Raw genomic sequence first — 12,641 nt, 5'->3', positions numbered from 1 at the left:
AAAAGGTGAGATGGAAATGAACTCCAGGATTATATTCTGGTTTTCCATAGGAGCAAAATGGCCTGAAATTCAGACATTGCTGTTATACCTTTCTCATTCAGGTCATTGGCTTGGCTGCATCCCTTCCCAGCCTCTTGCACACTCAGAGCACTGAGGGGGCAGAGGGAGACACAGGAGTGGCCTTGATGTTGTGAAAACACTGCTCAGCAACATGTGAAACCTTAGTGTCCTATCAGCACTGTTTTGGTCACAGATCTCATTCACAGCACCATGCAAGCTGTGCCCACTATTGGCAGATAGTGGCAGGGCCACTAATCAGCAGGAATTTTGACAGGCTTAGTTGAAATTATGTGGTATGAGTTCTTGCTGTGATTTACAGTCAGGTTGGTTGAATTTAAAAGTATATACTACTTGTCTTTCCTGAAACTAAGGAAAATATTGTCTGAAATGAAAACAATTCAGGATTTTAAAAGCCCTGAACAAATTGATAGGTTTTAGAAGGCAGAGTGGAAAAAGAATTTGGCTGTTAACTCTTTTTACAAACAACACATGGGTTCTTGAGAGGTTCCTGTTCACCAGCTCCCCACTTTTATTGCAGTGTAATCTTCTGTGAAAAGCTTTAAAATTATTTTCTCTTTAGAGCAAAAATACTTGGGCCAGAATTAGAACAGAAACAGATGATATGGAATTCATCTGACATCAATGTGAATAGTTCTAGTCTCTGTATATAGCTGTCTGCAAGACTGTGGGTAAATAGCATTTTATGTTTCCTATCAACCAAAAAACTGCTTTGAAAGTGGGGAAAAAAATGAATAGCATCCTCCAAGGAAATCTTTACCACAGGACCTTGATCTTCAGAGCCCCCTACTAGCATGAACTTCGTGTGTCTGAAGGTTTTGACAGACACAGCTCCCTCTGACAGCTGCTGCATCTATTGTCTCTTTGGACCAAGTGAATTTCCCCCTAAGCCTTTGCACATGCCCTGCCCCAACCCAGCACCTGGGAATCTGGCTTGGCTTAGGGCACCTAGAAATTCCTCTCAGATTCCAACTCCTTTTGCATTCCTGGAATCTCATCCACTTCAGTTGAACACATCATCCTTGAAGTGCTCTTTGTCCAGGAACAGAGTTTTAAATGATTTATGACTGCACAGTCTTTTATTTTTAGCTTCTGTGCAAAACTTCCAAATCAAATATTGATGGGAACTGCTGTCTGTGATGATTTTATTGTCTTCATTTCCACTAATGAAAAACAAGTAGAGTCTTGCAGTTAAACCGTGGTTGTCTTCCTTAGTGCATTTTTTACACAAATCAAACAAGAATACAGGTAGATGAGAACAGTAACATAATTCTGGCATATTAAATAATTAACTTTAAAAAGGTCAGTGAATCTCTCCCTAGCAAAACAGCACTGCTAGAAAACTTGGATTGTTTTTTAATGTTGGGAAGTGGGGACATGTGAGAGGATTGTGAGGACTCACAAGATGTTGTGAGCTGGGTGGTGCAGTTGGCAAAACAGAAGGATGGGATGCCATCCTATGGGGCTGGGCAAGCTTGAGACTTGGGCCCATGAGAATCTCATGAGGCTCAACAAGTCTGAGTGCTACTTCTGGGTCAGGGCAATCCCAGACATGAGAACAGACTGGGAAAAGAAGGCACAGAGGGCAGCCTGGCCAAGAAGGATGTGGTGGTGCTGGTGGATGAGAAACTGGATGCAATATAACATGTGCTCACTTCCCAGAAAGCCAGTTGTATTCTGGGATGTATCAAATGCAGCAGGGCGAGGGAGGTGATTCTGCCCCTCTGCTCTGCTCTGGTTTTTATCATCATGTGATTCCTCAGTTCTGATGCTACTGACCCTGTGATGTTTCATGTATCTGCATTATTTGGGCAATAAAATGGTAATGTTTCATTTTCTTAAATTACCCTATATGCATTGGTTTCTGCAGGCATCTTCATGCAACTTCTGGTTGATGTGTTTTTGCTTCACAGAAGATTTCTGGCTATGCAGTTTTCATTGCATGTTTTTTTTTTTTGTTTGTTTGGGGTTTTTTTGGGTTTTTTTTTGCTGGGTTTTGTTTTCCCCTGTAGCATACTGACTGCAGTATGTTTTTCAGGGTGCCAGCCAGAGTGCTTCTACTGCACGATATTTTAAGTAGACTGGTACTGCCTGATCCTGGGGAGTTCTTGGAGACCTGTGCTGCTCCCTTTCCTAATGGCTGGGGTCTTGGAGAGAGGGTTTGTTCATTGGAGATGGGCTGCGTGGTTATTGATTGTCTCCCTCTCCTGAAGGGAGTCTGTTGTGCAAGAGGACAGGTCTTGGGGAATAATCTAAGACCTATCACTCTCACCTTCTCAGGAGCTGTGTTTCATATCTGGATCAGCTTATTAAGGATATTTACTAATGAAGCCCCAGTAAGGTGACACAGCAGCCAATTATTTTTTGCACTGAGTTCTCACTTGTTTAATGACTGACAGCAGGACCTTTAAAACTGCAGCCTGACAACTTTGTAATAATCAGTTATTTCAGTTTAGTCTTTAACAGCATGTTTAAATCCCAACCTGAATCCCCAAATATAATCACATTACAGACCAATTATTCTGCTCGCTGAGTCACTTTGTCAGTTTGACAGCATGCCTAGCAGAAAATTTTGATTACTTTCAATTTTTGATTAAAGAAATGAATTAATTCAGAGTTTTATTTTGTTTGGAGATATGGAAGTCTGACTCTCCCACTGATTCATAGTTGCCATTTGAAGCTGGAGAATTCTCTTTTGTGGTAAATGTAGTGAGTAGTCATAATTCTGGGCAAAATCTTTGGTTTTCTTGCCATGCTGTGGTGCAGATCCCTGTATTTGAAGGCCTATTCCCTGCTTTTTTGCTTGTATTGGCCAGAGGTTGACTGTATTTCACTCTAGCAACCATAAATGGCTGATGAGGTAAGTAGTGGTGAAGAGGGAGTTGATCCATACAAAGGATGTCTTCCTGATGGATTATCATTACACACAAATACACAAAGAATATAAAGATGTGTAGAGAGAGTTTGGAGCTGGGAAATAATCCTTTTGACTTGAACAAGTGGGTCTTCAAGTTGGAAGTCAGCAAATATTCATAGTGTTTGAACTTCAGAATATTTGGTTGGCTTAGAAAAGTTGGGTATCTGCAGCCTGCAGTGAAGAGTGAGAACTGTTAACAAAGTCATACTATCATAGGTCTCTGTTTGATCTATCTTTCTACTCATAATGGGAAATGAATAGTATTAATTTTGGCACTTTGAAACTGTTTCTCAAATACCACTAACATGTTATGGTTTTGAATTTACAAATATTGTACTGCTATCAGCATGGTGCAGATCAAATCGGCTGTTGTGCTGGTTGTTACCCAGTCATATAATTAGGCAATGCATGTCATAAGGCATCAACAAAAATCCCACCCAGAGCAGAGGAAAGTTCATACTTTCCATACCCGTGCTGCTAGTGAGGAATGACCCACAGGAAGATTAAAGCTGGGGCAGGATTCCACTTCCCAGTGTGCAGTCCCTGCTGGGCAGATGTGGGCAGCACAGGGCAATGTTTGATGGGAGGGATGATAATCCCCTCAAAAGTAGGAAAGGAAAGTTATTAAGAGAGCTATGTAAGGGCATAACAGGAATGTGTAGGGTTACAATCAACAGAACTAAAATGTGAAGTTGATCTAGTGACTTTTAGGCTCATGAAAGACAAGGAGAGAAGTTAAACACCTGCACTAAGAGGAAGGCAATGATACCATGGCATCATTGCTGAGTTAGGAAGACTCTCAAATAACTGATGCTGCAAAAGAGATAGTAAGTAATTTTGGCTTGCAACTTTATAAAGAAGAATAATTTTGATCAGACTCTAAACACAATTAAGTTTTCAAAGGCGAAAATAGTTGTCAGCAGTAAGGAAAGAAGAAGTAGAACAAAATATTCAGTAATTTACATGTGTGTCAGTGTCTAATCAGCAAGAAACTGTCTGGATGCTGTAGAATATTTGGAGGAGGTGTGATAATGCTATTAATAAATATTTACAGATGCATTCAAATATGGTATGTCTAAAGTTGCCTAGACCTATATCCCACAGCTTTGTTCCTGTTCTCAAGGACTTTTGAGGGGGGTGGGGGGAAGAAACTAGCAAGCTTTCAAAGAGAATACATTTTTTTAATGTTCTTTTCATGAGAATCTTCACACTTCCTTAAAAAGTTACCTTTCCATCTAAGCAAAGCTTTTGGTATTTCTACTTTGAGTTTTCTGTCATTATGCAGTCTAAATAAAATTCATCTTTGAAAAATTTCTTTCAGATAGAGCTTTACTGCCAAGAAAGAGTATAATTTTCACTTTTCTCTTGGGAATTTGTGCAGCAGAAAGGTTGTTTTGAAGTGCACAAAACCTGCTCTTTGTGCTGGGTAATCTTGCACCCTCCAGTGGACATGAAGCTTCTTTTTTAGTCCCGAATTCCCTGAAGTAGACAGAGCACATTGCTGCAGGAAGCAAAATGTTCAGATTCTGAAAGCCATCTGTGTTCTTTTTTCCTATAATCAAATAATCCACAGCTGTTTCCAGAGGATATATTCCATTAATTCTGTGCTTTTATGAAAATTTTCTTCTTCTTTCCACTGTATTCTACCACTGCTGGGGAAAAAAAAAAAGGTAAATCTCACATGTGACATTCTGTTTATGTTTAATAATGGCCATAGGCAGGCAGGCATCCTGCAGCATTTTCTTGTCACCTTTGGCAAGTTTTGTAGTATCACAGAAAAATAACCCTTGGGAATTAAAAATAATAAGCTGTGATTCCATGTCTACATCTCTTCCTTCTGTTGGGACAAGCCGTTTTGAGAGGAAAAAGTGCAGACACTGTTTGTGTATTCTTTCCAAAGCAGGCATCAGCAGGAGGTAGTGAAGTAACTGAGTCCTCAGTTGTTGCCTGGGTTTGTTTCCAGCTAAATACAGACCTGCTTGATACTCTGTCCATATGTAGAAAGAAGTATCTTTCAAATGTCCATCAGTATCTTCTGGAGGAGACCCTGATATGTGACTGCAGAACTGTAGATGTATTTTGAGCAAGACCCCTTATCTCTCTTGAATTCAGTTTTTACATTGAACAATTTACCTTTTATCCTCTGAAAAGCCACCAAAGGCAGTGTTACCCATGCTGGCAGGTAATCCTCAGCCTTCAATTCTTCGGTAATGCATCAGAATTTGCTTGGAATTTATTTCTGCAGTTTCACTAAGAAATGTTTCAAGAAGTGTAGGGTTTTTGCTACTCAGTGGTGAGATGCAAGCAGTAGAATACCTCTCAGCTTAAGCTGGGAGGGGGGGATGTGATTTACCACCAGTATGGGGAAGATGTCAAAGCTCCTGTTACAGTCAGTATAGCGAGCAGAGCTGAGAGAGTGATTCAGTCTCCTCAGAGTGGCTGGTGTTCTTGGGATGAGTCGCTGGACTCCAAGCTGTGTCGTGTCCCACCTGGCTTTCCATGGGCTGCAATGGGAACTTGGACACCTGCATTGTAGAAACTCAAATCCAAGAAGGTGGACTATAGCCTGTATTTTTATGTAGAAAATTACTGTCATTAATTTTTAGTCCTATATAGGAGTTATTTCCTTTAGAATGTAACTTGTTTCCTGTGAGTCTTGAAGCAGCCATCAGGACACTATTGAATTTTCTTGCTCTAAGATACTAGTGAAATTGTGTCTTATTAAAGGCAGGAAAGTTTAATATATTTCACAAATTGAATGTTAGATGTTTGGTAATAAATTTATATTTATATATTTATATTTACCCTGGGTTGTGCAGGGAGAACTGAGCTCTCCTCTGTCTAGAGCCACAGGATCTTAACTGAGGCCAGTCCCCAAAAAATGAGGGTAAGATTTCATATAAACCAGTAGTTATATTTCAGAAGTCAAAGGAATTGGACAAGGTCTCAGAAGACTTGCAGAAGAAAAATGTTTTCCTAAAAACAGACTAAAGAGAACCTAGGGACCTGCACTCTTTTAACCCATCCATTGGAACTGGGCAAAAAGCAAGTGAGCCACTAATGGCTGATGTATATGGGTAAGGAAAAAAAAAACCAAACAAAAAGGATTTTGAAAATTCCTCTATGACCGTTTTTTGTTTGAATGGCCTATAGAGAAAGCAGTAGATATGATATTTGGATTTTTTATGATTCTGTAACTCATGTGTGATACTTCCATAACCAGCCCAGGAGGATAATGAAACCCTGAAAATATTGATACATTACACTATTCAGTTCACATCTTTGATCTCATATAGCACTGTGATCCAGATGATCAGTATGATGCTGTTAAATGTCATGTGGTTGTTAGGTTTAGGAAATATGGTTTTTATAGCTTTAGCACAATCCTGAAAATGTGAAGAACAGCAAGGAGGTTATTTTGGAAGAATGGGAATTACTTTGAGTTTGCATCAAATCCACAATCAAGATGAAGGACCTTTTAAAAACATTTTGCTCAAGATTAAATGAGGCATTGTAGCAATATATGATGCTTCTGAAGTGTAGTTTTGCTGCCTTTCACATAAAAACAAAATGGTAAAATAGCAGAGGTGATAGAAAATAATGAAGGATGTAGATTGGACAGAAGCAATCAGATGCCTTTTCTCATTGTCTCCCCACCCTTAATAAAAAGAACATGATTTTTTTTTCCTTTCCCCAATTAGATCAAATTTAAACATGCCAGTTGTGTTCTGCTGGCTTCCAAGTCCTTCTTGCACAAATGGTGGTATATATTCCCCTAAGTCACATCAGTAGACTCTCCCTCTGACCGGATAAGCCCCTGTGTTTAATTTTTTGCTGACTTTTATGAACCATTTTATTTAACGATTTCAGTTGTTTGGGTTTTTTTTTTTTTTTTTTCCCCAGGGACAGGTCCTTGAACAGGTGCAATCTCTTGCTTCACACCATTGTGGGTAATATGGCACTTTCAGTCAAGTCATCAGAAATCCCAGGGGCACAACAGCTCTGGTCTCTGTACCCGTGCTGAGCTCACCAAAGAGGAGTTGCTGGTGTGGAGCTCTGAACTCTTGTGCCGACATTGAACCTGTTAATTCAGATAGCATATGGATCTTTGGAGGATCTGGTGTTCCTTGTGGCTCATGGTTCTGGACGCACTGCAAGAGTCAGGATGAGATGCAAGAGCATCAGGAAATAGAAAATTTAGTAAAAGTAACATACAGCTGTAAAGGTCAAGAGTTTGATTACAGATTCATGACAACTTACATTTGCAAAAGGTCTCTCTTTTAAAAAAACTATTGCTTGAGGGGCTGAGAAGAGTCCCTGGCTCCAGTCTAAACAGCCCACAAAGTGGCATCTCCAAAGTTCCCCGAGCAAAGAGTAGCACAGCTATTTCCCTAAGCTTGAGAAGATTATATGGTTGTTTGTGGATCCTGTCACTGTGATTGCAATTGCAGCAGAAGTTTCCTCTAGCGTTGTGTTTTATTGTTTTGTTTTTGCTGGTTTTTTTTAATAACTTTATTCTGATGGAATGGCTCAAGACTTTAGGAATGATATGCACTGGTATTTCTGACTTTACTAATTCCTGGTAACACTGATTTCAGACCTCTAACTCAGTTTTCTGTTAGCATTATGAGTTTGTTGTCTAATAACTTTTTCTTTGCTGAAACAGGAGTTATTTGAAGAACAGAGAAAATAATACACTGTTTTATTATTACTTGGGTCTCCAAGAGGATGAGACAAGAAAAATTGTGATTATACAGAGCAAGAGCAGTTTGTATCCCAAATACATCATAATCTATGCAAAAGGAAGGACTCTCAGCCTATTAATGAGAGATGGGAAACTGAGGTACAAAAAGATATCTTTTCCTGTTATGCTACAGCTGTGATTCTGGTTACTTGTAGTCAAAATTATTGTGTATTTTCAAGCCTTTCAGATTTGATCTGGAGATACGTTGACATGTACATAACAAATTTTAACTACCTGTATCAAAAGCTTTGTACCTAGGAATTATATTCCCTCCTTTGGTGAGACAGAGAGAATTGGAACTCAAGCCAACACAATGCAGTTAATAAAATAAACTTTAGTTGCTGATAAGTGGGTCAGTCAAAGACCTTCTCAGGCACAGCCTTGAAGGCATCAGCCTCAGCTTTGACTCTGATAGAGAGGGAAAACATGATTATTGCAAGTGTGTTCAGAATTTGAGGGGGATTTTGGGTTTACATGAAGCTTATGGGATTTCAGAAGAGGTTTGTGGGATTATGTAAAATTTATTACAGGAAGTTTAGGGGAAGGGAAGGAATCAAGGTAAATGGGCGAGAAATATGAGGCAATGAGAAAGAGGGATAGAAATGGCTCAACGTACCGAACCCTGTGCCTGCCCAGCATTCCTGTCCTATCCTTGTATTAAATCCTTTCCCCAAACCATTCTTTCTTTGTAATCTTCCTGTGCTGTTTGTGAGAGCTGTGAGGTCCAAGTGTCACCATCTGGAGAAGGAATGAGGAGGTCCAGTTGTCAGCATCTGTGTATGAGATACCTAAATGCCACTGGAAAAATCTGTGTCCTGCTTCCTACGACTGCTAACAATAAAAGAAAAAAGTTGTGTAAAGGTCGTGTCTTATTTCCGTGAGTTACTTAAAACATGCTTTCCTAAAACACCCACAGCACCAAATGTAATGACTCATTGCCTCTGTTTATTCCTTAATTACAAAGTTCCTATGTAGGGATCTAAATTTTACGACAACACGTCTCACTGGCATGACTTTCATAATGACTCTGCTCCGTGGCATCTTTGAGCTCAAGCGTGGAATTAGGCTGAGGGAAAAATGTTTCCAGTGGGGTTTCCAGTGATGGATGCCTCTACCATCCCCAGCTCCAGCACCTACTGACTCAGAGCTGTAGAGAAAAAGACTAAAAAATTCAGAGGAAACAGATGTACTTGCTAAGAAAGTAAAGCAAGAAAATGGCAAGATTTAAGGGAGAAACCAGTGATTTATGTGGTGGTACAGGCAGAGCCACATAAAGAAAATTACCACTTCCAGGTTCATATTCCATCATTATGCACTTCCCACAGTGCTGCTGGACCCAGACTTGAAAATGATGATGTTTTACTCTGTAATTTGAAAGCCAGAAGGAATTGTAGTTATCCAGTTGACTGATGTCCAGCTTTTATCTGAAAATTTGCTAATAAAATACCCTTGTTTTCCTGACTGCCTGCAGTCTGCTAATGCCTGCTCCTACCTGTGGCAGAGCCTTGATTAATGGCACTGGTGGTCATAATGCTTCTGTGATAGGAAGTCCTGCCAACATGAAGAGAAGCTAATCCCAAAAGAGAGACAAGGCACAAAAGAGGAATCTGCTCCAGGCATTCTGGCAAAGTTGATCAGAGGGAAGGAAAGAGGAGCTCTGATGGCTCTGAAAATATGCTGGGTGAGGCGCTTGGAGAAAGAACAAAAACATTTTTTGAAAATAACAAGGAAAGCAAAACTTTTGAAGAGCAATTGCAAGAATAAGCTGGGAGCAAATATTTTCTCTTTTATTTTCACCCCAATCAATATGAAGATTAGGAGAGACAAAGTGTTTTCAAAAGGTCTCAGTCATCTCTTCTAACGTGGGAGAGAAATATTCTGCAAAGTCCCCTCTCCTCTTCAGAGCGTGCTTCTGGGAATCAGTCTGCCTAACTGAGGTGACTTTAGGCCTTGCAGAGAAAACTGGAATTGTATTACATCTACTTGCTGCCTTAGTACAAGTAGAAACAAAAGTCCTGGGGGTAGTTGCTGAGCTTGCAAGCACCTTCTTTTGATGATTTTGATTTCAAAGGTGGCATGTATTACCACTGAATAATTAAAGCTTATCCTAATTAATCTGGGCCTACAGATCATAGTGTCTCTGAAATATTTTCTCCTTAATTAGTGATTTTAACAGTGTAGTTAGGTACAAAAATGTCTGTGTTTCTCTGGCAGGGGATTTGCTCTATCTTCTTTTAATGTGTTTTTCTGAAAGAAAATCAAATCTGATTTTCTTTTAAAAAAATCTTCATTTGGCCAATCAGTCTTTGTGAAACTGTACTAAAAGAAGTTTCTTTAGATGCTTAAATTGAGGACAGACAAAGAAATAACTGAAACACATTCAACCTGAGGAGCTGGAGATGACTTTTTCACCAGCCTTTTAACCAAACTGGTATGGGTTGCCTGACGCATGGGCTGCACCTCAGTAACAAAGATTTCCTGGCAAGTCCAAGGACAACACTGGCTCTTGACCTGCTTTTTCTGTGCTGTCAGGACAACATCACCTAACAAGGACTTGTGCTTATTTATTAATTAGGTTTTTTCTATTGAGGAACCTCAGCACAATTTGATCTGTAACAAAACTTATTCCTCCTGTGCATAGGAATGACTCAGGTTTTTGTATCTGTTGGGTCTGATTAAAAGTATATTACTCACTTTGTATGAAAATTAATGCTGGAGATGTATAACTCTGTAATGGCTGCTCTGCAGCCGATTTTGTGGTCTTTGTCTTTCTCTACCATTATTAATTTTGTATTTTTTGAGGGATTTCCAACTCACTTATTGAAATTTGCGCCAACTTAATGTTTGACCTTCAAGATGTTTCCTAATTTTCCTAGAAATATTATCCAGGAGTATAAAAATATGCAGATTCCTTATTTAAAGGCAGGTTCTCCTGAGACACAACTTTTCTTCCTCTTGGCATTATCTGAGTTTGCATGAAAAGCCTTGGAAAGGAGGCAAACCCTTTGTTGCAGGGTCTAGATGTCCTCTTACAGTAGACACTCTATGTACAAAATAAGATTATGCTTGGCCCAAACAGCTTAAAGCCCAAAGAAAATGAGGCCCAAACTGATGAAAGAACTTGGGGAAAACTGACATTTATGGATAACAGGACAAATGCTTCCTGCCCAACCGTAGATCTTAAGTTGGACAGGGTGCTGGGCTATCTTGTCTATGCCACAATTTTGCCAAGAGAGGTTGAACCAGGTGATCCTTGAGGTCCCTTTCCAACCTGGTATTCTGTGATTTTATGACTTTTCAGCCCAAGAAAATTACACTAACTTTGGAACGGTTTTATGTTCTTTCTCCCTGTCGCAGTTACTGGGACATGGCATCTGAAACTGCTACAAGGAGCAGAAAGAAAGATCTGTAATAAGGGCATCAGTTTAGGTTTAAAATGGGCTCTGTACCAAAGTAGAAGACACACAAGATGACACTAAGTACTTTTTAGACCTATTACCTTATTACAGATGACAGAGGTGCATTTAGATAAAGCTGTATAAGCAGACAAGCAATATTTAGAGAAGAAGGGCAATTGGGTGCTTAGACAATAGTTGTTTTTTGTCAGGCCATTGTGATAAAATGGCAAAAAATACCTGCATAATGAGACTCTGGTAGATGTAGTACAAGTGTACAAATACAAGACACAGATATTAACAAGATGATGAAATTATTGCTCCTCCTTGGTGTCTTGCTCTTGTAAAACCAGATGTGAGACTTGAAAGCACCATGAGAACAGTAAATGGTGCTGTCTTCATTTCTTTCAATAGCTGTGCTATTTCTTCATATAATCAATTTTCTATTTTTTAAAATACAGTTGAAAATAATTCCAGAGAGAAGAAGAATGAGAGGTGATTCTTTTTCCTACTATTAAGATCCCCCTCCCCCCCGCCATCAGTATCACCATTGCAGGCTGGTACTGGGAAGCTTTCAAAAGATGTCCTTATCCCTTCAAACACTAAGGAGAAACCTCACCTGAAAAATCAGCTGCACAGACAACAAAGCTTAGGCAGAAAATCTCTCACTTTCTTTGCCAAAATGCTCTGTGTAAAGTGCATTACTGAAATGGTTGTGGGAGGTCCAGGTGGCTGTAAAGGGCAGCAGTGCTGGAGCTGGTCTCCAAGCACACCAGTGAGGTACAACCTCCCTGGACAGGTGAACTTTCCTCCTCTTCAGCAAGACCACCTTCAGACCTTGGCAGGGAATCAGCTTCTCCAATTTTTATACTTTTCCAAAGGTGACAGTGGGTTGGAGAGTGAATGGGCCACCTCTCCAAAGACATTGGACAAAGCACTAGTATATCAAGTCTCTCCACCCCCATGAAGGAATGCAAAACAATACGTTATTTACAGAAACTGTGTGGGAAAGTTTCCCAATAGAATGTAAACTCAGAAGGCTTTAGAAAACTCAAGAATCAGGGAGACACTGCACAAGGAAGAGCTGCTCTCCATGGAAATGCCCCTGCAAACACTGCGCAGAAGCTGAGCTGAAGAAGAAAATCTCCAGCAATAATACAGCAATAAGTGTTAGAAATCGTGTATCCAAGGTCATGGCTGAGGATGAATGTTGTTTTTGCTAGAAAATCAAAGAGAAGATATAAAATATCAAGGGGTAGAAAAGAAAAAAAGGGGAAAATATTAATACCAAAGAAATGACAGCTGACACTGGTTTGCATCAGTAGAAATTACAATCCTTCTTTTACTAATGGACTTTCCATTAAGAGGTAAAGAGTTACATCAATTTATCTTGAGGTGACACTTGCCAAAGGGCATAGAGTCCATCATAATCTCATTTAATAAACCGTTAGGCCACCTAAATTTTCTTTCTATCTGAATTATTCACTGGAAACATGTGCTTTAGCAA

This window comes from Taeniopygia guttata, chromosome 1, assembly GCF_048771995.1.
Source record: "Taeniopygia guttata chromosome 1, bTaeGut7.mat, whole genome shotgun sequence".
NCBI lineage: Eukaryota > Metazoa > Chordata > Aves > Passeriformes > Estrildidae > Taeniopygia > Taeniopygia guttata.
This window is presented reverse-complemented; position numbering follows the sequence as displayed.